Source organism: Lissotriton vulgaris, chromosome 12 (assembly GCF_964263255.1).
Source record: "Lissotriton vulgaris chromosome 12, aLisVul1.2, whole genome shotgun sequence".
NCBI lineage: Eukaryota > Metazoa > Chordata > Amphibia > Caudata > Salamandridae > Lissotriton > Lissotriton vulgaris.
Window position 1 is genome coordinate 639,165,323 of NC_141700.1, and position 27,750 is coordinate 639,193,072.

Genomic DNA, 27,750 nt, shown 5'->3' on the forward strand with positions numbered 1-27,750 from the left:
CCTCTGCGCTACTGCACTCTGCGCCACTCTACTCTGCACCACTGCACTCTAAGCCAAAGCACACTACTCTATGTGACTCCGCTTAATGGCACTCCACTCTACACCACTCTACTGCACTCTACGCCACTGCACTCCACACAGTGCCACCCTACACTCCTCTACCAACGCCACACAATGACCTTCTACTCTATTCTGCTCTGCTCTACTCTGCTCTACTCCACACTGCTCTACTCCACTCTGTTCTACGCCACTCTACTCTATCCCACTCTACTGTATGCCACTCCACAACCCTCTACGCCACTCCACAACTCTACTCCACTCAACTCTACACCGATCCACTCTAAGCCACTTTACTCTACACCACTCTACGCCAGTCCACTCCACACCATTCTACTTTACGTCACTTCACCCTACGTTACTCCACCCTATACCGCTTCACCACCCTATACCGCTTCACCCTGTGCCACTTCACTGTACGCCACTCTACTCCACACCACTCCACTCCACGCCACTCAACTCTACACCCCTCCACGCTGCTGTACATGTCTAAAAAACATTGGCAAAGCCAATAGCTCTCTCATAAGCGACACCTATTGGCTTTGCCAATGTTTGTTAAGCTTAAAGTCAAAATTGACAAACCTACTTGCTGTTTTGTGTCTAGAATATTGTCTTAAGATATCACTAAAATAACATCCATTACTGAATCGATCTCTTCCAGTGCCCACCCACAAACCCCTGCTTTTCACTGTTTTTAGGTCTCGCTGGCGTTGCAGCGCGAAGCGCTGCCGCCAACGAGACTTATAGTCACCGTGTTTGCCTCCAAGGGAGCCAGACCTGTGCACGAGCCGATTGTAGTATGGGCACGAGCCGATTCAGGTCTGTGAACGCGCTTCACAGTGGAACAGCTTGTGCACCTCAAGTAACAATTATCACAGCATGAGACCCCACTTATCACAGCATGTCAACAGGCGCCCCAGGCTGCTGGAGCACTCAACTATAATTAATGTGCAGCTGAGTGCTCCAGCAGCGTGGGGCGCCTCTCTGCCTGCTGTGATAATTATCACTTTGGGGCCTCATTCTGTGATAATTAGGGCGGCATGCTCTATTTGCAGCACTGAACATTTTCAAAGAAGGCGAAGCAGCGACATTCATTGGAGACTCGCCCTCACGCCCTCACCCCCCTCACTCGCCCTCACCCCCTCACACCCCCTGACCCCTCACACGACTCCTCACCCTCACACCCCTCACTCTCACACACCCTCACTCACCCTCACAAACCCTCTCACCCTCACACCCCTCACCTTCACACACTCTCACCCTCACACCCCCTCACCCTCACTACCCCTCACCCTCACTACCCCTCACACTCACTACCCCTCACCCTCACTACCCCTCACCCTCACACCCCCTCAACCACCCTCACACCCCTCACCCTCATACCCACTCACACCCCTTCACCCTCACACACTCTCACCCTCACACCCCTCACATACCCTCACTCACCCTCACACCCCCTCACCCCCCCTCACCCTCCCCCCCTCACCCCCCTCACCCCCCTCACCCTCACACACCCTCACTCACCCTCACTCACCCTCACACACCCTCACTCACCCTCACACCCCCTCACCCTCACACCCCCTCACTCTCACACACCATCACCCTCAAAATCCCTCACCCTCACCCCCTCACCCCTTCACCCTCACCCCTTCACCCTCACCCTCACACACCCTCACACACACTCACACACACTCACACACACTCACACACCCTCACATACCCTCACCAGCATAGCATAACAAAACATAGCATAGCATAACGAAACACAGCATAGCAAAGCATAGCAAACAAAAGCATAGGATAGCAAAAGCACAGCATAACAAAACATAGCATAGCATAACAAAACATAGCATAACAAAACATAACATAACAAAGCATAGCAAAACAAAACATCATAGCAAAACTAAACATAGCATAGCATAACATAAAACAACAAAACATAGCAGAACAAAACATAACATAACATAAAACAAAGCATAGCATAACAAAACATAGCAAAACATAGCATAGCATAACAAAACAAACCATAGCATAACATAACAAAGAATAGCAAAACAAAACCTAGCATAGCATAACATAACACAACAAAACAGCAGAACAAAACAGCATAACATAACAAAACATAGCATAACATAACAAAACAAAGCATAGCATAACAAAACATAGCATAACAAAACATAGCAAAACACAACAAAATATAGCATAGCATAACTAAACACAACAAAACATAGCATACATAACAAAACACAGCATTGCAAAGCATAGCAAAACATAGCATAGCATAGGAAAACACAACAAAACATAGCATAGCATAACAAAACAAAGCTTAGCATAACAAAACATGGCATAACAAAACATAGCATAACAAAACATAGCATAACAAAACATAGCAAAACAAAGCATAGCATAACAAATCATAGCAAAACAACAAAACATATAGCAAAACAAAGCATAGGATAGCAAAACTAAACATAGCATAGCATAGCATAGCATAGCATAGCATAACAAAACAAAGCACAGGATAGCAAAACAAAACATAGCATAGCATAACAAAACATAGCATAGCATAACAAAACATAGCATAATCATAACAAAACCTAGCATAACATAACAAAACATAGCATAACAAAACACAACAACACATAGCAGAACAAAACATAGCGTAACATAACATAACTTAAAACAAAGCAAAACACAACAAAACATAGCATAGCATAACAACACACAACAAAACACAACATAGCATAACAAAACACAACATAGCATAGCCTAACAAAACAACGCTTGGCATAGCATAACAAAGCATAGCTTAACAAAGCATACCATAACAAAACATAGCATAGCAAAACAAAGCATAGCATAATAAAACACAACAAAACATAGCATAGCATAACAAAACACAGCAAAACATAGCATAGCATAACAAAACAAAGCATAGGATAGCAAAACTAAACAGAGCATAGCATAACAAAGCATAGGATAGCAAAACAAAACATAGCATAGCATAACAAAACATTGCATAACATGACAAAACATAGCATAACAAAACATAGCAAAACACAACAAAACATATAATAGCAAAACATAGCATATCAAACAACAAAACATAGCATAGCATAACAAAACATAGCATAGCAAAACAAAGCATAGCATAATAAAACACAACATATAGCATAGCATAACAAAACATAGCATAGCTTAACAAAACACAATAAAACATAGCACAGCAAAACAAAACATATAATAGCATAGCAAAACATAGCATATCAAACACAACAAAACATAGCATAGCATAGCATAACAAAACATAGCATAGCAAAACTAAGCATAGCATAGCATAACAAAACATAGCATAGCATAAGAAAACATAGCATAGCATAACAAAGCACAGCATAGCAAAACATAGCATAGCATACCATAGCATAACAAAACATAGCATAACAAAACATAGCATAACAAAACATAGCATAGCAAAACAAAGCATAGCATAGCAAAACACAACAACACATATCATAGCATAACAAAGCATAGCATAGCATAACAAACACAACAAAACATAGCGTAGCAAAACAAAACAAAGCATAGGATAGCAAAACATAGTATAGCATAATAAAAGAAAGCATAACAAAACATTGCATAGCATAACAAAACGTAGCATAACATAACAAAACACATAGCATAACAAAACATAGCAAAACACAACAAAACATAGCATAGCTTAACAAAACACAACAAAGCATTGCATAGCATAACAAAACAAAGCATAGGATAGCAAATAAACATAGCATAACAAAACACAACAACACATAGCATAACAAAACATAGGAAAACACAACAAAACATAGCACAGCTTAACAAAACACAACAAAACATAGCATAACAAAACATATCATAGCCTAGCAAAACATAGCATAGCATACCAAACACAACAAAACATAGCATAGCATAACAAAACATAGCATAGCAAAACAAAGCATAACACACACAACCACACACACACAACCACGCACACACAACCACACACAACCACACACACAACTATCTATCTATCTATCTATCGCCCTCACTCTATCTGTTTATATCTCTCCCTATCCAACGAGCCCAACACCGCCAGACGCAACTTTCGAGAAGGCATGGAAGCCGTCGCCAAATGGATGAAAAACAGCTGCCTACAACTAAACACCAACAAAACAGAAATACTCATCATGGGCCCAAACCCCGACGCGTGGAGCGACACCTGGTGGCCCACCGCCCTCGGAAACCCGCCAACCCCCACAGACCACGCACGCAACCTGGGAATCATCCTGGACTCCGAGCTCAAAATGGACCGCCAGATCAACTCTGTCTCATCTTCCTGCTTCCACACCCTCCGCCTCCTTCGTAAGACCTTCAAATGTATCCCCTTCGAACACCGAAAGACAGTCACTCACGCCCTGGTCACCAGCAGACTCGACTACGGCAACGCACTCTACGCCGGAATAAACAAAAACCTCATCCGCAAGCTACAGAACATCCAGAACGCTGCCGCAAGACTGGTCCTCAACCTGCCAAAACACTGCCACATCTCCCAGCACCTGTGCACACTCCACTGGCTCCCCGTCGAGGCGAGAATCACCTTTAAGATGCTCACCCACGCACACAAGGCCCTCCACGGCACCGGACCAGCATACCTGAACAGCCGACTCAAATTCCACGCACCCCAAAGGACCCTACGATCAGCCCAGCTTTCCTATGCCGTGGTCCCTCGCACCAGAAAGACCAGATCGGGAGGCCGTTCCTTCTCCTTCCTCGCGGCCAAAGCATGGAACGCCCTTCCGCTCCACCTCAGACAGACAACATCGCTCCCCATCTTCGCAAGAAACCTCAAAACCTGTCTGTTCGACAGACCCCCTCCTTGATGGAAAGGAACCTGCACCCCCCCCTACCCCCCCACCCCTAGCGCCTTGAGACCGTCACGGGTGAGTAGTCACGCTTTAACAAACTCCTGATTGATTGATTGATCTATCGCCCTCACTCTTATCTGTCTATCTGTCTATCTATCGCCCTCACTCTATCTGTCTATCTATCGCCCTCACTCTATCTGTCTATCTATCGCCCTCACTCTATCTATCGGCCTCACTCTATCTATCTAATCGCCCTCACTCTATCTATCTATCGGCCTCACTCTATCTTTCTAATCGCCCTCACTCTATCTATCTATCTATCTATCTATCTATCTATCTATCTATCTATCTATCTATCTATCTATCGTCCTCACGCTATCTATCTATCGCCCTCACGCTATCTATCTATCGGCCTCACTCTATCTATCTATCTATCTATCGGCCTCACTCTATCTATCAATCTATCTATCTTTTGCCCTCACTCTATCTATCAATCTATCTATCTTTTGCCCTCACTCTATCTATCTAATCGCCCTCACTCTATCTATCTATCTATCTATCTATCTATCTATCTATCTATCTATCTATCTATCTATCTATCTATCTATCTATCTATCTATCTATCTATCTATCTATCTATCGCCCTCACTATCTATCTACCACCCTCACTCTATCTATCTACCACCCTCACTCTATCTATCTACCGCCCTCACTCTATCTATCTATCGCCCTCACTCTATCTATCTATTGCCCTCACTCTATCTATCTATCGCCCTCACTCTATCTATCTATCGACCTCACTCTATCTATCAATCTATCTATCTTTTGCCCTCACTCTATCTAGCTATCGCCCTCACTATATCTTGCTATCGCCCTCACTCTATCTATCTATTGCCCTCACTATATCTATCAATGTAACTATCTATCTATTGCCCTCACTATATCTATCAATGTAACTATCTATCTATCGGCCTCACTTTATCTATCAATCTATCGCCCTCACTCTATCTTGCTGTCGCCCTCACTCTATCTATCTATCTATTGCCCTCACTATCTATCTACCACCCTCACTCTATCTATCTATTGCCCTCACTGTATCTATCTATCTATCGCCCTCACTCTATCTATCAATGTATCTATCTATCCCCCTCACTCTATCGCCCTCACTCTATCTATCCCCCTCACTCTATCGCCCTTACTCTATCTATTGCCCTCACTCTATCTTGCTATTGCCCTCACTCTATCTTGCTATTGCTCTCACTCTATCTATCGCCCTCACTCTATCCATCTATTTATCTAGATACTGATCGCCATCACTCTATCTATCTGTCTATCTATCTATCGCTCTCACTCTATCTATCTATCCCACTCACAGCATCACTAAGGGGCACAACAACATCACTATGAGCTACCACAGGATCATTGAATGCCACAGCATCACTAGTCGCCACCACAACATCACTCAGCGCCACCACAGCATCAATCTGTGCAACCATTCAACAACAACTGGGTCAAATATGTTCTCGCAATGTTTCAAGCTTTATTACAAATGTCACAAAAAGAGGTTAGTATTTCACTTCTGTTCTTGGATTTTCGTTACAATAAAATACACTGAACATATTCTTCACAAAAGTTATTTACAAAAGTTTAAGCTATTGCCATTATAAATTACAATAACTTTGATTTAAGTATTAATTATAAAAAAATTAAAAGCCATTGTTATTTGTAATATCAATACATCTAAGTCTCGTGAATACAACACATATTGCATTACAAATCCTATAGGTGTCACAAGTTATAACTATTGGCATTGTAAATGACAAAGCTATTATTTGTGCTATTTTCAAAACCAACACATAAATAAAAAATGTGTCATTTACAATACCAATAGCTCAAACTTTCCTAATGCGAGACCTTATGCATTGCAAAGGCTTGTTTTAAAAGAGTAATTTTTCCTTAGTATTTTTTTCTAGATTTTTCAGGTTTTTGTTGGCTGTTTTTGTGTGTAAGCATAGTTTCGTACACTAACCCAAAGATTGAAACAGCACTAGGACAATAAATAGCCAGCGCCCCACACAATATCAACACTACTAGTAGAAGACAAGACCACTGCAAAAATCTATCTATCTATCTATCTATCTATCTATCTATCTATCTATCTATCTATCTATCTATCTATCTATCTATCTATCTATCTATCTATCTATCTATCTATCTATCTATCTATCTATCTATCTATCTATCTATCTACTCTAAAATAAAACAGCTGAAGGTGAGCAGTAGAGTGGTGTTGGTGTTGTAGAGTACTCCATATGAAGGGGTTGCTCTTCCGCCTAACATTTGGTACCTACCCAGGCTTCCGTGCTTCATTTTTTGCATAAACTTTATGCAGCACTGTAAACCTAAAAAGGGGACATGCATGCACACAGACACACACGCATGCACACAATCCACATCGCCCCGTTTGGTTGGCACGTGCAGTAAACAAAGATCGTATTATGTAACTCCTGCATACCAACCATGCTAATTTAGGCACTGGGCTACATGACAACCATTCAGCTGAGTCATTCTCCTGAGTTTGGGAAAGCAGGGGATTCATCTTGCTGAGAGGCCAAAGCTAGATCCCTGAGCGAGCAGTTCTAACAAATCCATGCCTTAATATTGTGTCTGAAGTCACTAAGGGCCAACAAAGCAAAAGTGTTTGTGGATAAAAAATGTATGAATGATCTTAATGCTGGCCGCATTTATTTCTCATGATGTCATCCAGGCTAGAAAGCACTTGGTTATATCATCTGAACTGTGCACCGTGTGATGTGATTTCCAGTCTCATCAGCAGGTCAAAGCGTGTGTGATTTAATTATTATGTTAGCTCGTAGGTTAGAAACCTCAAATATCTTTTATTTTTTGTATCATATTGTTGGCAAGTTTGTTTCCTCTGCAAGTCCACAATGTGGTCTCAGGAGGCCTTTACAGGACGGTGTTGCCTCTATTGTGTTGCCTTTTGATTCTGTGGCTGCGTATCTGGTGCTGGTCAGGCCTAAGTATAGGCAGCAGTCACTGTAGTTGCCTGGTCAATGCCCAGCATTCACCCACTGCTCACCCATCCCAACTATCTGATCATGTAGCACAGGTGGTAAGGTGTACTTCTGCAGTGTCATGGGGTTGCAGGCCTGGGTGCTTTTGTGTTTTGCTTCGCAGCACGGTACTATTGGTACTACCATTGTAAGTATCTCACAAAAAAGGGGGGAGGGGGGTAGGAGCACTTTTAAGGTCCAGCATACGTGCTCTTATGAGATCAAATTTATAACAAGAGTATAGAGTTCATTCAAGAGAAAAAAAGAGGTTGGACAGATGCTAGGGAGTGGAAAAAGGCCCATTCCCTTAGGAACTGGAATCCTCACACATCCGAGTGGGTGTATCATGCTTCATCATAGGGCGTGCTCCTTGTCTGGCTGGCGGTGCAATGCTCAACGGCACCCACAAGGGGGCTCTTTGTCAGAGATCTTTTTTTCCCTAAAGCACTTAGTGAAGTGTGGGTGTAGGGCCCTTTTGTGTAGATTGGTGTATGCAAGTGAATGTATAAAGGAATGCATGTGCTAAAATAGACTTAGTAGTCCTCTAAATGGGATTTTTTTTAAATAGGTGAGTCTACTTATGTGTTAAAAACGTGGGAGCTATCACCAGACACAATGATCTATGATAGCCATTAGTAAAAGGTCAAGATTACCATTGTAAGCCCAGAAGATGGGCCAGCACGGCCAGGCAGTATGTACCGTGGATTGACTATTACAGAGGTAGCAGTGGTACTGGAAAAACCACACACCCCTAAGTTACAGTGGCTAATGTTGTGATACACACGGTAAACCGGATGTCAGTCTAATTGTTGCTCCAACAGACTACACTTTAACCTCCAGAAAAGTGTACTAAGAGCGATGACAAGGGCATCATTGCTTGTAAACATAATATTTGTCTGGAGCATAACACAGGAGTTAAGAATGCAAAACATAATGCAAAAATTACACGTTAGGCATACATATTACATTCTGACGGCAAAGATATAATTTCCAGTGTCTAACATAGGTTGCTACTAGATTTGCATGTAATGACAGGTTACATATTAGTCCCCCTCACTTCGATTGTCAACTAATACAGACAACACATGTTTTGTCACTACAACTTTTTCAAGGCTAGTTTTGTGGCTACTTTGGACCAACAGTATATAAATAGCCCGGTATATGGGGAAATTACACTGTTTGTGCCAGGAGAATCAATGAACTATATTTAGTCACTGGATTGATAATGAAGTTTTGTAAGAACTGGTGAGCCTTGTTTGTTATACAGATACATTCAGTCGTAAGTGGTTGGTTAGTGATAGAAATACCTTTTTGGTACTGAATGGTTATCTTGCAGAATTGCTTACATCCCCCCTGCGGAGTCAGTGAACGCGCCTAACTAAGTGAGGATTGAACAAAGCAGACAGAAGATTGAACAAGCACTGGCAAAGGCAACAGGTCTCGCCTTTGTGAGAGGTTTTATTTTTGGTTTCTCTGTTCTACAGTAGCTGTGTAGGTTGTGTTAATAAAATAGTTTTTAATGTTTTGCTGATTATGTGATGTATGTGGATGTTATGTCTGCCCCGGTAGACCTTTTGGCCATGCAATTGTTTTTTGTCAATATTATCCAGCAGAAGCATTAATGCCCTGCGCTAACTCAGTGGCATTGGAAACCATTACTGCAGATTATATAAGCTCCCTTTGACATGTGTCCAGCGAGCAATAGTGCATGCTTTTGTTAAGTCATTTCAGCACAGCATAAGGGGTCTTGGTTCTTTCAGTAGGAGAAGGGGGCTTATTTTAGTCTCCATTCAGTACAGAAGTATGTATAAAGAATTTATATATAAACCTAAATGAAAGGCAGCGGAACACTATATATTGTTTATGGCAGAGCTATCACAACATATGATTGAAGTGGTAGCTGGTTTGTGGAGTATTGCTGATGCAGTGTGATATAAAACTGAGAATCAATGTCTGTAAATCTACCACCTCTTGCAGCATCATATCTGTACAACCCGTCAGCCAGCTTGAGTCATGTGACACAGCGAGCAGTAGATGAAGTCCATTGCTCGCAAGACTGCTTTCCTTGCTCCTGAATGTTAACATTTGGAGCATGCGCAGTAGCTGCAAGACTGTGAACTAATAGTTCCTTTTTATGAAATAAATAAACGGAAAGTTTTGGGATTGCATATATGGTTTCAATAACTATTGTTTATGCATTGGGCCTCTGTGTGATGATTGGGCGTCTCACGTCTGCGTGTTGTTTTCCATTGGAAGCAGTTGTAACGAGGGGCCGGGAAGCTAAAGCAAGACTCGAAGGGCAGGAGACGCAAAGGGCACCGACGACGGAGGGGCCAAGCAGTGATGAGGGAGGGTGTGGGTAGACGGAAGAGCCCCCCGTAAAACAGCAAATGTGATGAGACAAGGACAAGATTTACAGGCCTGTTTACTGAAATGGTGCTAGTAGCATCAACACTACAAAGAAACAAAAGGGAACCTTTCCAAAATACAGGCTAAAAGAAATGAAAAAATGTAATGCGCATACACAAACTGAAATAGACAAAAGTGAAAGGATACAAGTTGTAGGCCATTGCTCAGTGGGAGCGAAAAAGACACAAAAAGGAGGGACGAAAACACAGATTACCCACGTAGAAGCAAGTTTTTGGGAAGGACATGCGAATAAATAAATCAAAAGCAATCTTCAGGCTGTAAGCCCACAGAGTGGATACAGCCTGTCTTGAAGAGACACACAGGCGCTGCCTAGGCGAGACCTAAAAAGTGCAAGCGAGCCAAGTTAAAATGTATGGCCTACCCCATCCTATGTTACATGGGTGGGCAAGCACTGGCTGTGGCCCTAAGTCATCGTTACAATGCCACTCATTCAATGTTGGATGGTGTCCTGGGCATCTTCCTGACTTATCCGGCGAACAGACTTTTTTTGCTTACTAACTCCTCCGCCTGAGTCTCACATATTTCAATTTCTGGCCTTCAGTGCAGACAGCACCCAACTGAATTGCCATATGTACGGGCTTTCTAACCATGAGTGATGGTGCTCATCACCACCAAAGACCTTCTCAAATTAATCACTGGGATGTAGGGCTCCTTTTCAAGTTTTGCAGTGGTTCAAATCTATGTAGATGTCTAAATACATGATTAGGTCTCGTAGCGAAAACACAGCGCGTAAGCGCTGTGTCTCGCCAGAGATCTTTTGTTGCTGACTGTGCTTCCCAGGAGACAGTACCGGCCGCGCGCATCGCCTTGGAGGCGATTTGAAACTGCCACGCGCACGCAAACGCGCCCTGTGGCCAGGCGCTGTCTCCTGGGAAGCTCAAGCACCACACACGCATGCGCATACACACAGACACACACACAAGCGCCCATGCACGCACGCACATACATACATACAGAGACACCCCCCCTCACACATACACACACGCACACACACACACAAGTGCACCGAGGCCCCCCTCCGTCACCGTCGCACACATACATACACACACACACACACACACACACCCACACAAGTGCACCAAGCCCCCCCAGCCTTTTGGAACTTACCTGGCCAATGTCGGGGACTCTGCTCTCAGCACGCGGCGCCCAACCTCCTGCTGGAGCTGCCCCGGGGCTCTACACCGCTCACAGGAGCCCCGGGCCGCGAGACACATTGACTCCGCCTGCCTCCTCTTCCAGTCTGGACGTGGCCCCGCCCCCATCACAGGCGACCGTGCCTGACTTCCGGGGCGGCCGCGGCGGGATTCCGGGGGCATTTTAATAGCAGCCTCCTGTAGTAGGGGTTGGTCTGGCCATTTTGTCAGCTATTGGAACTTCCTTATCTCCAACAAAACACCGGCTGCCCTTGTTATCTTGCTCTAAAGGGGTGTTCTCAGTACTACAAATACAGTAAGTAGCTCTTTCCTTCAGCTTGGCGCTCCAGTTCTGGTGAGGAGGGCTGAGTGCTGACTTCAAGTCTCGTCTTTGCATTGCATCGCAGCAGTAACTCAGATGTGGCAAAAGACGTGTCATTCTTATGAGGACTGGTAATGAAAAAAGCATGGGTGCACTTCGTACCAGTGTATTTTTAGGACGTCTTTCTTTCTTTGTTTATTTCTTTTAAGAGCTTCTAGTATTTAATTTAACTAGACTTAGGAAAGACGATGTGTATTTCTAAAAGCAGAAATAGTGTAAGAGGGTACTGGGCGGCACAAACATGTTTAAATTAAAACTCAGATGGGTCTCCCCGAAGATAGGTAATACTATCACTTAGTTCTCTCGCTTCAATTTGAGCGCTCCTGGGGCCTTAATACAGGCCTTAATACACCGCTGTCCCTGTACAGAGACAACACTGATAATGAATAGAGTGGAATAATAAGCACCCATAAAAAACGAAGTAATACAGTGCAAAAGTGCCAAATAAATAAAAAACGGGCAAACCTCTGCTTAGATCTTCACAATAGGCAATTACATAGTTTCTAATTCCATCCATGAAGAATAGGCATTTGAAAGTGCATACAATAAGACCTGATGCGGGGTTAAAAGTCTTAAGGACGGTCCGGAAGGCTAATTAACTATGCACTCTTACAACATGCGGTAATAGCACCCACCTAACCTACGGCGCTAAAACTGTTTAAGCCCCGCTGCAGCACTGACTAATTTTACTTAATGTAAACATTTAGGACCATTTTGCTTGAGTTGTATATAACACGTAGGCGTAAACAGTATCACTCCCTTCACAACAAACCCTTTCTGAATGGTTCAATAGACTTAAAAAAAATATATGGAGTGTGAAAATATTGACCATATAGCATTACAGAAATGTAGCTTAAATTCACCCAGTCATGTCTAAACTAGTTTTGCTTCACAAAACAGGGGGTTTGATAGCAATGGGCTTTAACTAAAAAGTGAGTGCAGGTGGTTCAATGGATAATCTGGTGCATAGCTAAATACATAGAAGGTCCCAAATGCGAGACCGTTGCATTGCAAATGCTTGTTTTTGTAGAGAGGTTGATTTCCTGGTGAAACCACTCCGCAAGTTGAGCTCTAATGTTTGCATCCTCAAAGTCCTGTTTGCTCTGATAGCTTTAAAATAAAAGTTCAGGGAGAGATTTGAAAGAAGGAGTGAGGCAGGGACAGGAAATTAAAGCTCACAGGAAGTATGAATGGAGCAGGAAGACTGGGACAGGAAAAAAAAGATTAGAGGAGTTTCAAAGGTGATAGGGCAGCAAGAAACAAAAGCTCAACAGTGGTTGAAGATTTGGATTGGTAGAGTAACAGCAAATAGCTCAGGAGAGCTTTGAAGGTGAGGGGCAAGGAGGGATTATGAAATAAACACTCTGAGGAGGTTCAGAAGTGTAGGGAACTTTGGAAGTGTTGTGGGGTGGCCAAAACAAATGGACAAAGGGCTATGGTGCAAGCTCGCTGATCCGAGACTGGTACGTGCCAGATTGGACCAGTTTAGTGAAGCAACCAACTGTGGCTGCATTATTTGAATTTTCGTGAGCGCTTCGTGGTCACTTGGTGTGGGGGGGAGCTTTACTGGGTTGCCTGGATGGCTGACCGGGGCAGCCAAGTAAGTTACATAGGGGGCAACCTCACCTGATCGCCACCGTGCTACTTTGTTGTCCTTGATGACCGTTGATGTGATCCTTCCTCTGGCCCAAGAGCCTCTTTTCCTGCCTGGCGTCCCTGCTGCTAGCACAGTGTTGACAAAGTGATGTCCTTTCTTGATCCCATGGGCTACAGGAGGAGTCCTATTTGGCCACAAAACAAATAAACAACTTTGGCACAGGAATATAAGTGCAGGCAAATTCAAGATAGAATTATTTTTTTAGCTGTTGGTTCAATCCGGGGCAGGGGTACTACGGTCTCTAGTGAAGTGCTGGTGGCATCCACAACAGTGATTCTCCATAGCCTGATAGGGTACTCCATTACATGGCCTTGGGAATCCTGGCAGGGGCGTGACCGCTAGAGGAGCAAAGTATGGCCCGGTTGCCCAAGTCCATCTTTCCGTTTGTTGACGGGGCATCCCTTTATTGGAATGCTCTGGTATGCTTGTTTTTGGGAGACCAGCTTTCATGCTGCTGCAAGTTCCCTCCATCTTGAGGCAGCAGGAGGGTTTATCTTGTAAAGGAAAAGTGATGGAGGGACCCGCAGAGGTTTTCTTCCCGGGCCCAAGTAGATTGAATTAGGTGATGCCACAAGGGACCTGCGGGGTGGTCGACCATGATTCGGATATCTTTTTAGAAATATTGTTCATGTATTTGTTGGGTTAAACCGTCATCCACAATTCTGTACATATTGCAAATTATTAATTTATTGTTATGTTATGATTATAATGTGTGATAAATTTGGCCTGAAAATCGTGTATCTTCTCTCACACAAGAATAGCAGTGAGTATTGGATCCTTTTTTGCTAAATAATGTATGTGGTTAACAAGGGTAAAGTCTGTGTTGATTGGGATATTACTGGTCTTAATGCGGTCCCCCATATGAATTTCTCAGAAAGTAGACCTCACTTAATGAACCCATAATGAGCAATTCTTTTTTCTTTGGTTTAAATGTCTGAAAAACATTTATGGTGCTGAAATGTTCCCACTGGACTTCCTGTTTGTCACTTGAGTGGTTGCAGTAACTCTCACTTCCCTTTCGGCCTTCTTTGTACATACTTACCTTATCTTGATTCTTTTTTAGTGTTACACACTTCAGTTTCCTCTCCTTGTATCTTTCTTGTGAATCTCAATGTATTTGATGGTTTGTCAATTTTACTTTGTGCCCATTTCTGAAGGATAGGGCTTTTTGCTATTGATTACAATGAGTCAGTCAGTCAATCCACTTTATTCGAATAATTAAAATTAATAGATGCAGATTTAGACACTGGTCCATAGTGCTCCTCCCACATCTAAATCCATATTGCATATTAGACAAAATCCCCCTCTCACTTACCCAGTCTGTAATTTTAGTTAAGATTACCTTTCCTAAAATTTTCACAGAGGAATCAATGAGGGATATCGGCCTGTAACACAGAGGATCCCCTGCTGCCCCTTTTTTAAAGATGGGAATAATAATTGATTTTAACCAAGAGGCCGGAAACCCTGCTGAACCCACAGCACTAAAAACATTTGCAAGGATTTTAGCCCAGAATTGAGGGTTACTTTTATAGAGATCTGCAGGAACGCCATCTGGGCCCGGCGCTGTATTCCTGGCAGTATCTCTCATTGCTTTCTCTATTTCACTCTCATTAAACTCAATCGGGGTGCTAGCTTGATGGAGCGAGGGCCAAAGGGGTGCAGTCCAAAGCCCTCCTAGACTCATAAATCGCCTCAAAATGAGAGAGCCACTGGGCTTCTGTGATGTTACAATCCTGCGCTTCATTATCCTCCCCAGAAAAGAAAGGGGTGCTTATAATGGCCCAAAACCTGGAGCTATCCCTTAACACCTTCACAGACAATATTGAATTCCATGCCTCATCCTTTTTTTTTTTTATTATTAAAATTGTATTAAAGACGAAACAAAAATCAGAGCACATTTCAGCAATACAATAGCATAATGGCATGAAAATTGACATGATATATAGTACATTGATATATAGTTCGTATCAGACGGGGTCCTGGTGTAAAGGTCTCGTTCTGTCCATTGCCATATCGGCAGTTGGAGAGCTGCAGATCTCACCCCTATATACATTCCACTTTCCCCACTTTTTGTCTCACTTTTTAGGGCAGCCCCTAAGTTTATAGACTGTCTTTTCAGCAACCATAGATCTGTCCATTTCCGCCATCCATCTCACTATCAACGGACGTTCTGGGGAGCCCCAATTCATTGGTATCGAGCGTTTTATGAGAAGGCATCCTAAGGCCAGCCATTGGTGTTCTATCTCTGTCAGATCCGTCGCCCCCCAAACATTGAGGATCCCTCCCTGGGGTGTCAGTGGGATGTGTTTCCCCAGCGCCTCCGTCATTCTCTTGATTGCCCCCGTCCATAGGAGTTGAATGATAGGACAGTCCCACAGGGTGTGATAAAAGGTACCCGTCATGCCGCAGCCTCGCAGGCACAGGTCGTTCGGGCGTCTGCCTAGCTTAGCCAATAGGGGACCTAACATATATGTCCTGTGTAAGATTTTGAGCTGTATTAAGCGGAAACGGTGGTTGATCGCTGATTCCTGTGGGAACATCAGCGCTGTTATCCAGTCCTCATCCTCTAAGTGTTCCACGTCGCCCTCCCATTTGTCGCGTAGGGCCTGAAAAGAGTCGGGTAGGTTATTACAGAGTTTGCGATATGTACATGAGATTGCCTTTGTTAAAAGAGGTTCAGAGTAGTCTGTCTTCGAGGGGTGAAGCCTCTGGGAGGGAGGAGAGGTCAGGTATGTTAGTAAGAATGGCATGCTTGATCTGGAGGTATCGAAAGACCTCCCTTTGTTTGAGTGCATGTTTCTTCTGGAGGTCAGAAAAGGATAAGAGAGTCCCCCTATGCAGTAAGTCACCCAAGGTTTATATTCCGATGGTGTCCCACTTGTCAAGGCCTTGTTGAAAGCAGAGGAAGCCAAGATTTTGAGAAGACCAAAGGGGGGTGGCTTTTGTGAACTTATTGGACCAGCCCAGGCTCTTATTAGCCCAGTGCCATATGGCTATCGTCTTTTGCATTGGACCAACATATTGGTTCCGAGTAGATCGACTATAGAGGGCCCCCAAGTATCCTTTGCGCCCCGTCTGGTATCTTTCTAGGTGGAATGTTGAATTTGTGGGTGAGCCATGGATCCAGTGATTTGTGGCTACCAGTTGGGACGCCCAGTAGTACAGGCGCATGTCGGGTAGAGCGATGCCCCCGTCGTACCATCCCTTGGTGAGCTTACGGAGGGCGATACGAGGTGCCTTCCCGTCTCATAATAACAGTTGCATCTCCCCTTCCAACGTAGTGAAAAATGAATCTGCGATAGGAAAGGGGCAGTTCTGGAAAACGTAAAAGAAGCGCGGGAGCGCAAGCATTTTGAATAAGGCGGCTCTACCAGGGAGAGACAAAGGCAGTGATCTCCAGTGGGAGATATCATCCTGCAGCCTTTGCAGTGGGCCCTTGAAGTTACGATCATAGAAAGGCTTGGGATCTGAAGTGATGAAGATGCCTAGGTATTTAAAACCGTCGATGGCCAAGGGGATAGAATAGCCCCGGAGTAGGGCAGGTGGGGAGCCATGCAACATATATAAGACAGATTTTGACCAGTTAATGGAGTAGCCAGAATACTTCCCGAAGTTTGTGATAACATGGAAAAGAGCATAGATTGAGGTAGTAGGGGAGACCATGTAAACCAAAATGTCGTCTGCATAGAGGGAGATTTTGTCGGTTATGTCGTCATTCCATTTAAGACCCCGAATAGAGGCGTCTGTGCGGATCCAGTGAGCCAGCGGTTCTAGGGTTAGGGGGAATAGGAGTGGTGACAGGGGGCAGCCCTGTCTGGTCCCCCTGAGTAACGTAAATTGTCAGGAGGTATGGTTATTGACTTGCCCTTGTCCCAAGAGATCGGTATATAACAGTTTGACCCACTTTATAAAGTTAGGTCCAAAGCCGAATTGTGTTAAGACTGCGAAGAGATATGTCCATTCGATCAAGTCGAATGCCATCGCGGCGTCGAGAGAAAGGATGGCAGCCTCCTCCTGTATAAAGGGCGTTCTGCCCAAAACGTTATGAACTCTGCGGAGATTCAAGGCTGTTTTGCGATCTGGCAGGAAACCCAATTGATCGGCATGAATTAATGACGGGAGGACCGTGAGAAGCCTGGTCACCAGGAGTTTAGCAAGTACCTTGGCCTCCGAGCTGATTAGAGAGATCGGCCTGTACGACCCGAAGTCTGTGGGCGGTTTATTCGGCTTAAGGATGACGACAATAGAGGCCAGTCTCTGGTCGGGCGGTAGGGTACCCCTCTCTCGGCTCTCCTCAAACCTATTTTTCAAGTGGGGAGTTATAGCCAAAGCCACTGTCTTCAGGAATTCAATTGGGACTCCATTGGGGCCCATGGCTTTGCCAGATTTAATAGCAAAAATAGCATTAGTGACCTCTTGCGATGTAAGATCCACATCCAGGGCCTCTCTCCCCGCATCGGATAAGGTGGGCAGATGTATCTCCTCGAGGAGTTGCCGGGAGTCCTCTGCGGTGTATTGTGCTCTGGCCATGTAGACCTGCTCGAGGTGATCAGCGAAAGTTTCAGCCACCTCTTGGGGGTCTGTAACGCGAGATTCATCGGGGCGGACAATTAGTGGAACCCACCGCGAGCCCTGGTCGCGGCGCTCCAACCATGCCAACATTTTACCAGCACGGTCGCCCATTTCATATATCCTGTGGCGGGTTTGAAGGAGCCTGGCTTGCGACATTTCTGAGGCCCAGGCCCCTATATTCCAGTTGCTTTGTTTGGAGTCGACGGGCCGTATCTTCGGACGGGTTAGCATTATGTGCTGACTCAAGGCAGAGCAAGCCCGTTTTGGCCTGTAACACCTGTTCATTGTGTTTACGTACATACACTATTTTGAGAGCCAACGCCCTGCCTTTGAGGACGGCTTTGTAGGCCTCTCATTTCGTGATTGCTGACTGTACTGAACCGACATTTTCAGTGAAATAAAAGTCTGTGTGTTCAATCCGGTCTTCCCTGATATCCGGGATCTTCAAAATCCACGAAGTAATAACGATCGGTCCGCGAGTGAATTGTTGATGACATGTGAGTTCAACGCTAAGGGGGGAGTGGTCGAAGATACCTCGAGGGAGCCCCCACATATTCCGGAGATAGCCCACATCGGCCGAGGGACAAAGAATATAATCAATGTGGGACATGCTGTTGTGGGCATTGGAGTAGTGTGTGAAGTGGGGAGTGACAGGGTGTTGTGAGCGCCAGAGGTCTTTAAGTCCCATTGCCTGTGTGAAGTCCGCAAGGTCAGACCCTGATCTATGGGAACGTCTCTGGGGATGTCTGTCCAAATGGTCGTCCATGGTCATGTTGAAGTCGCCCCCTATTATCAAAGTGCTCTGGGGTAGATCCAGCATTATCTTACCAAGGGCTCGTAGTGCCTCCCCACCCAGTGCCGGCGGAGAGTAAAGTGAAATTACGTTCAAGTGACAACCCTCCCAGATGGCTTCTAAGACTGCAATTCGCCCCTGTGGGTCTGCCCAACTGTTAGTGGTTGTAAGTGCCTGTTTTTTCTTAACAAGGATACCTGTGCCTCGGGACCCGGATGTAAATCCGGCATGTATCAGCAGTGTGTATCCCCAACGTTGGAGTGCTCGGCAGCAGTTACCCACCAAGTGTGTCTCCTGTAAGAGGATCAAGTCGGGTGCATGGTGTCGGATAAACTGTAGGACTGCCCCCCTCTTTATTTTGTTGCCCAACCCATTGACATTCCATGTCATGAGCGTGAGCTTTCTATCAAGGAGGTCTGTCATGGTGGTGGTTAGAATAGAAGCGAATTGGATGAATGGACCCGTCGACTACGCCTCTCTCAAAAGGCACAGCGGCAGTCCACAAAACACTGCAGGACATCCCCCCTGGAGGATCGGAACAATGCAGGGTAAGAACCTATATAAACCCACAACTCCGAACCTTGTGGCCAACATGCTTCCAAGCTGCAATATGCTCTGCATTCAAAGAAAAACTCAATCGAACAAAACCACAACAAAATTAACCCGTCACCCTTCCCCCCCCCCACCCTGCTTCCCTGCCTGCGGATTTAGAACTATCCACTCCCCAACTAGGCAGCGTGCCTGTCGCCCTCCCAACCATACACTGGGTATCAGGTAGGCCTCCGTGCCATTCGCCATTACTTAGCATAGCAGTGTAAGTCAATAATATTCAGAAAACATACCAGTCCAGGTGCTTCGATAACCTCAGGTACAGGAAATGTAACTTTGACTCCGTACTTTTGTGGGCCTAGAGGGACAAATATGGAGGGCCAATACAGGGGTATTGGTCTCCATCCTTAAACAGGGGTGAAAAAGCCAGCAGATGTCCCTACTGGGGAACAACATCAATGTGAGTTCACCTGCGATGAGGTGTGGCTCTGTGGGAGTCCTTGTTGGTCGTCGCGGCTGTCCTCAGTGATTCGTTCTTCCCGTCCTGGCGAGTGGTCTCCGCGTGTCCCAGCTTCAGATGCTCCACGGTTATTGGAGGTCTTCCCCACCAGGCGCCAACCCTCTAGCCATTCCTGCGCCTCCTCTGGGGAGAGAAAGAACCAAGTCTTGCCTTCCGATTCGACCCGCAACTTGGGCGGAAACAGCATCGAGTATTTTATGCCTTTGTCTCGCATCGCCTTTTTGACTTCCATGAAGCTACGTCGACGTGCCTGCACTTTCACCGTAAAGTCTGGGAAGAATGTGATGTTGGCATCCTCAAGTCTCAGTGGCGCATTCGCCCGGGCTGTCTGGAGTATGACGTCTCTAGCTCGGAAGATGAATACTCTGGCGAGAATCGGGCGCAGGGGGCCCCCGGCTTCGGTCTACCGCTCTGGGACCCTGTGAGCTCGCTCTATGGAAAAAAAACTGGAGAGACGTTTGGGTTGGAGGTGCTTCACTATGAGGTCTTCAACAAAAAGGTCGGCCGCGGGTCCCTCCATGTGTTCCGGAACTCCCAGGATACGGATGTTTTGCGCCTCGCTCTCCCCTCGTAATCGTCCAGCAGTTCACCCATCTGCTGTTGTTGTTTCTGGAGGTGGGCCACTTGCTGCTGGAAGTGTCATCTATGAGGGCCGCAGTTTTAACGTCACCGTCTTTGACCTTAGAGTCCATTTTGCGGAGGTCCGCCCGGAGCAGAGTGACCTCGATATTAACAGAGTCTATGGGCGTCTCGAGGGAAGTGCGCACACCCACTATGGCCTCCATGACATCTTCCAGTGTCAGAGTCTTAGCTGCGGGTGATGAGGGTGTATTCTTCGGATCTCCCTCAGGCGCCGGCTCTTTGGCGTCTCCCCTGGCAGTCCAGGAGAATTTGGTGATTGGTTTCTGTGTGGTCGAACTGTTTCCTCTGTTGGATGCCATTGTGACCGCACGCAGGTCAGTGCGTCGCCAAAAAGTCCGGCTCGGTGGCTCTCAGGCGTGGAAACAATGAGGTTGTGCGGGGTGATGGGCCCTCTGGGCGACTGCGTCCGGGCAGCAGGTTAGGAGCAAGGGCCCTGCACAGGTGTCTGTAGCAATGGTTCTGTGGCAGAGCTGGCCCGCTCAGGGTGGCAAGGTCAAGGGGGGGGGTCACCTCGGCACCCACACCCCTGCGGCAAAACCACAATACCCCAGGGGCCAGGATATGAGCGAGGGGCACCTCGGGCCCCCGCGAGGAGCAGCGCAGGCCAAAGCGTCTGTGGGCGGAAGTCCGGAGACCTAGAGATCTGAAAGCTACAACAATGTCTCTCCGACTAGCTCCAATCTATGCCGCTATCACCACGAGGTGTGTACACTCTGCTCCCTCGTCCGCCAGTGCCCGGCGGGGGCCTCCAGAGATATTAGCGGGCACGGGCAAGGAGCAATTTTAGGCCAGAAGGATGTGTGGAGGAGTAGGCAACACGCGTGCCAGCAGAGTCCCGGGCCTCAGGTCCACTCAGGCAGGGGCGGGGTCGCGCCGCCTCACGTCTTGGCCACAAGGCGTACCCTTGGGCCCCCACGCGCGAGGGCAGAGTTGGCAATGTTCGGGGGGAGGTAGGGAGGGGGGGGGGGGTCAGGAAACGAGGCCACCCAGGCAGGAGACAACTCAGCGATGTGACGCCGCAAGGGGGAGGCCCTGCCGGCCGCGACCTCACTTCAGGTAGGCCCAGGAGCCGGGGGACTCGCGTAATAACGTCCTCGGCCCGGGGTCCCTCACCTGTGTTTCTCCACCGCCTTCGTTATGCGTCGGCCAGGCAGGGCGCTCCTCGACGCGGCCGCCTAGAACCCACTCGCCGCCCGGAGTCTCCGCGGCACCTCCACCGCACTTTACAGGCCCCCAGCAGGTCTCAGCTTCTCCGGTGCGGCGGGGCTCAGGGACGGCCGCCGATGCCGGTCGCCATCTTGGTGTCTGAGAGGCTGCCGGAGTCAGGGGGAATTTTCAGCCGTGCTCGCCACGGGGGTCTTCCAAAAGCAAGGAAAGCGCACCTGGAGAGGCTTCAGTGATCCCCCACCTCTGTGGGGGGGTCGCACGATGTAAAAACGGATGATATAGGTGGATTTCTATGGCGATGGCCAGGGAGCCGCTCTAACTTTTGACCATCCCGCTTGGCTGCCGGCCACGCCCCCTCCATTCCTCATTCTTGATCTCTTTTTTCCGACAGTGAAGTACTTGCTTATACTCCTTCCTCCACCCGGCTATCAGATCCCTATCACGAGGTTGTTTTTTCAGGGCTAAGATTAAGGAGCTTTGAGCATGTGAGCATTTCTCATCAAACCACTTCGGGCCACATGTGGTTCTTGGTTTGGATTTTATAGTTGGGTCACGGCCTATCTGAGTACAAATGCCCTCAAAAGCTCTAAGTACCGCATTCTTAGTGCTTAGAGGGTCAGTGCAAATAGTGATACTATCTGGACATTTCTCCCACAGGCCCTTGAGGAATGTATCCGGGGTTACATTGGCCCATCTAAGCCTCCTCCCCTGATCACAAGGTAACACCTTATTCGGGACCCAATTCCTACCTCCTTTGCCCAGGATGCCACAGGTAATATCCAAGATGAGAATAACTGGATTATGATCGCTCAAAGGTGATTCCTGGACATTATAAAAAATGACCTAGTTCAATAACACAGGGGACATAAAAATATAAACTATAATGGTATTTCTAACCTGGCTTTAAACGTGGGGCACCGATCTTGAGGGTTAGGGAAACTAGCTTCGAAAAGATTGGCATCAGTTAAAAGGGACTCAAGGCCCTCGCCCCGTGTAGTTTGCTCAAAATGTGGGGCTGTGGCATAATTAAAGTCAAATAAACAATGTGAGTCACATAAGTGCGTATTAAAATCACCCATTAATAAAACATAATAAGAAGCAGATTGCTTTAACTTATATTCATTAAGAAAATAATTCAAAGTACTTAGGTGCTGATTTACATAATCACACTCCCCTGAGTTGTAGATATTCACTAATAAAAGCTTTGGATGGTTTTGCTTGCCAAGCTCCAATATCAGACAATGGGGAGAGTCTATCTCTAACCTTTTTACAGAGCCCCTTAGGTCTAAAGAAAGAAGAAACAAAAGACCACCTTTTGCTCTGCCCGCTAAAGCTGGACATGCAGGTAAGAAGTATGAGCTAAAACTGTCCAACCAGAAATTACCCCTCCTGTCCCAGGTCTCCTGGAGGGCAATTATATTGTATGTTTTTATATAAGATAGCCAGTTGGAATCATCTCTTTTAGATCTTAAACCCGCAATATTCCAGCTCAGAATTCTGCATTTATGGGTATAATCACCATCACGTTCAACTCTACCCAAATCAATGGGACATGGGATAGGAGTGCAGTCCACACTGCCATTGTGAGTACCATCGATATAATGGGACTTACTGTCCCTGTACTCACCACTAACTGTGGGCTTATCTCAGGCAGAGGAAAAACAGCGGGTTGACTGATAGCCTCAAGACCACTACCAGAGGAGCAGCGGCTGGTGGGAGGTGTAGTGCTCTAAAACCATCCTCGACAGAGCTATGGGCCGAACCATTATACATGGGAAGGGGATTTCTGCCAGACTGTCCGATGGCCAGCATTAATTGAGTGCCTATGCCACGATTAGAGCGATTGTGTGTGATGTTACTTTCTGAACTACCCCGGGGTCTATTACCCCCTCCCTTGGGGTGCTCGGTATTAACTGGGCAAATTCACTAGAAATGTTCCCATCCTCATCCACCTGATCGCCCGGAGCAACCAGCCCCGCAACAGGTGCTAAACCTTCTTTGCCAATTCTACTATAAGATGGAAACCTAGGATTGGCTATTGAGGTGGTCGGCGGAGTGGGTTTTGGGATTATAGGATTGCACAGTACATTCAATGGAATTTCAGTTGGTATCAGAGAGGCTTCAATAGTATGAAGATTAGGCACAATATGCAATTCAAAATTAGTCCATCTTTATTCAATACTAGTTAACCTATCAAGGATGGGCGAGAGAGATGACTCAATTATGGCCCCCATTTTCACCAATAGAACCTCAAGAGCTTCAGGAGGAACACCCAGCGGGTCAATGTTCACAGTGCCATTAATAGATGTTGTAGACTGCGGTTCTGCGGTCAGAGGAGATGTCATAATCGATGTCCCCCCATTCTTGTTGGTCTTCTGGACTTTTGCACTTTTCTGCCTTTGTGGCCCCCCTCCCCCTTTTTATGGGTGGCTCCGGCATAGTTACCATAGGTTCCTTAGTTTTAGGTTTGGATTTGGGCACAGTCCTGTAGCAGCACGTGTTCAGGTGCCAGCAGATGTACATTCTAAGGCCAAATCATCAGCAGGGGCAGTATTTGGGACCTCCACTATTGTCGATAAATCCAGCGAGGCATGTGAAGACTGACCAACACCTTCGACTAAGCCACAAGAGTCAGAGCCTGTGACCAAGCAGCGTTCAGGCGTACGTGCAGATGTCAGGGCGCCCGATGATGAGCGTTTAATTTGTAAAACATCTAAGGATAGACGACGCTCGCTCAGAGCGATCTCATGTGCAAGAACAGAGCTGGCCCTAATTAAAAATGGTTCCAGTGTCCCTGCGATGCTTTCCCCCGAAGGTGCAAATCTACTCTTTCCTTCACGAGTATACATCTCAAGCTGAGTGCAGTAAACACAAGAAAGCCCAAAATGTTAATATCTCAAAAAGACTTAATTAAATGGATTTCAAACATACTTGCTGGACCGCTGGAGTTGGAGAGGGGGCCCGGCCCGGCCTCTTCCAGTCTCTAACGGGCTCAAACGGGCCCGCCCTTGGCCCGGGCAGCGCCCTGGCACGTCCCACGATGCGTGAGGCCGGCGCTGATTAAGAGGGCCTCAGGCGCCCTCTAGTGACGTCCTTGCGCCGCGTCACGCAAGGCCTTCTGGGTCTTGTAGGCCAATGCAGCGCTGTCCGGTGCGATCTGGTGCTGAGCGATGTGTTGGTTCCTGCTGGCCCCCAGCTGGCACCCAGGAGAGGCAAGCAAGGCAGGTAGGTGCTGGGAGAAGTGTCAATAGGGCCGTTCCCCTCATGGCAGGCGATGCGGATTCCGGCGCGTCCCGCACTGTGGGAGGCCGGCGCTGACTAAGAGGGCATCAGGCGCCCTCTAGTGACCTCCTTGCGCCGCGTCACGCAAGGCCTTCTGGGTCTTGTAGGCCAATGCGGCGCGATCCGGTGCGGAGCGATGTGTTGGTTCCTGCTGGCACCCAGGAGAAGCAAGCAAGGCAGTAGGTGCCGGGAGAAGTGTCAATAGGGCCGTTGCCTTCACGGCAGGCGATGCGGATTCCGGCGAGCACAATGACTAATTGTGTGGGGCCTGTTACAAATTGAATCATTTGTTGACTCTTTTATGAGCAAATATTAGAATTATCCAATATAATTGTGGCAATTTAGTTGACCGCAGAATAGTTACTTATGCAAGCTGCTGAGGACATATACGACATACACCACACAGCATACTCCTCCCTTCTTCTCTACAAAGCCAGTACTGGGCTATTAACCCCTTCACTGCGGCGGCTATTCTGCCGCAGTGCTAAGGGGGCGGGGCGGCCGCGCGGGGGGCGCATGCTGGTGACGGAACCGCTCCGCCACCAGCCGCGGTTGTGCTTTGCTCATGACGGAGCGGTTCCGTCACGGCCCCGCCCGCTCAATGGAACGCTCAGCGCCGGCGCGGAATCCGCGCCACGCAGGCGTGCCGAGCGGGCCGTGACGGAACCGCTCCGTCATCAGCACAGCGCAACAGCGGCTGATGACGGAGTGGTTCCTTCACCAGCAGGGGAGGGGTTAATCGATAGTGATGGGTGTGGTGCCAACAGGACAGTTCTTTTTTTTAGTGATACTTAATAATGTGAGAATTCATCCTCCGTGATTACCTTGAACTTCACATTGGGAAGTGATCATTCTAGAAGTAATGTCAACATGACCATGTGCATTAGTTTTCCTTATTTTGAGGACTTGATGTCTGAATTCAGAGAGTTTGTCACATACATTTTTAATTGAAAAAACTGTTAGGAGCTATGGGTTTGACCAGTTCCCTGATTATAGTGAAAATGTGCTTCTATTTGTTTGCATCCTCCAAGATGTGGTCAGAGAAGCATGTACTGTGGTCCTTCTAAGAAAATAGAAATCATAATAACAGTTTGTGGCAGTATTGAAATAGACGTGTGCTAGTTCTGCTTGTTTTTTACCCTTGAGATTTGTGTATGGCCTTTTCAGCTGAGGTCGTTTGGGCCTGGTTAGCCCTAAATTGCCTGGGAATTGATTTATTTGAAATGATCAAGGACAAATCCAATGTGAGCCAAGATGAACCTTGTCTGCAAAGGAACAATTGATGTTACTGGAGGAAGGTCTGGCCAATTAAAATAGAATACATTCATACTTGTTTCTACAGCGGTGTTCCTTGATTGTATTCTTCTTTATTGCAATGAAGATATACTTAGTGTATACAGTACCTCCATGATCAACCCAAGTAAACTAATCCACATTCAGAGGAAACAAACATTGGGCTCTGTAACAAGATGGTTAGTCCTGAAATGATACCGCCAATATTCAAAGTTCTGGGAGAATACCATAGGATTCTGACTTAGCCCTGATTGTTCCTAAAGAAATATGTCATTAATGCAGGAATTGGGATTATTGCACTTCATTCCCATGGGAACGCCCCATTTTGGAACACTTTGCATCCCAGGCATTTCACCAGCTTTTACGTGGAGAAATGACAACAGCGTGAATGTGACCTTGATGCACGTTTTTTTGTAATTTCCGATTTGGTTGTGCACTTTTTCTACTCATATCAGAAATGATGCTGCCCTCAGAGTGTGTGCCATTATCTAGTATGACCAAGTTGATCACCAAGTAGCATAGGACCAGAGCACTCCCATTATAGATAACACTTGATGCTGGAGAGCAGTTCTATGAAGAAGGGTGCGAAATTCTCAACATTTATGGAGACCTGTAGTCCTGTACTAAGGTGGTAGAATCTTTAGAACTTGAAGTACTTTTACAATAGGAAACTCATAATATTAGTCATAATTTGATGGTTCACAATGAGATGTGTTTTTCACCTCCAGGTATTAGAAATAGTAATCTTTCCTTTAAATTTTGAAACCTCAGGGATTCGCCTCTGCAGGGACCTGCCCAGAATGTGGTCATAGCCCACTTTCAACATCCTCTGTTTTTATATATTCAGCAGCGGAGCCGTCGTGGATCACGGCCACATGGCCATCTTTGCTCGTGTCTGCCGATCATAGAGCAGAAGGGATCCTGGTAGCCCATTGACTAGTGAAAGCATCATCCCTCACAGGGCATTTCATTTTCTGGGCATAAATATGGCACCCTTAACCTCCGGTCATACTGGAATTGGACAAAGGACCGAAGAAGGAACCATATCATATAATACACCCAAATCCTCAAAGGCGCACTTTTTCTGTTTGCACCACGGCACACCTGAAAGCAGGTGCGCCAGGCGCAAACGGGCATAGTGCGCCCTATTATGGTGAATGTGCTTCCCTCAGGGCACTGCGAAGTCGCGCTGAACTTGGGCCAGCGCATTCAAGTGGAATACAGAATGGGTGCTTCAAAGCCGCTCTGTGTTTCATTGTGCAGGCGGCAACCTGCCTGCCCTTTTAGGCGGAGAGAGAGAGATCTCCTTGCAGGCC

The 27,750-nt window shown here is 46.5% G+C and overlaps 1 protein-coding gene across 1 annotated transcript in view; it reads left to right on the forward strand.

Moving 5' to 3' along the window:
• SLC22A31 (solute carrier family 22 member 31) overlaps nucleotides 1-27,750 on the forward strand; it is a 219,581-nt gene that overhangs the window by 38,259 nt on the left and 153,572 nt on the right. The gene's annotated exons all lie outside the window — the stretch shown is intronic.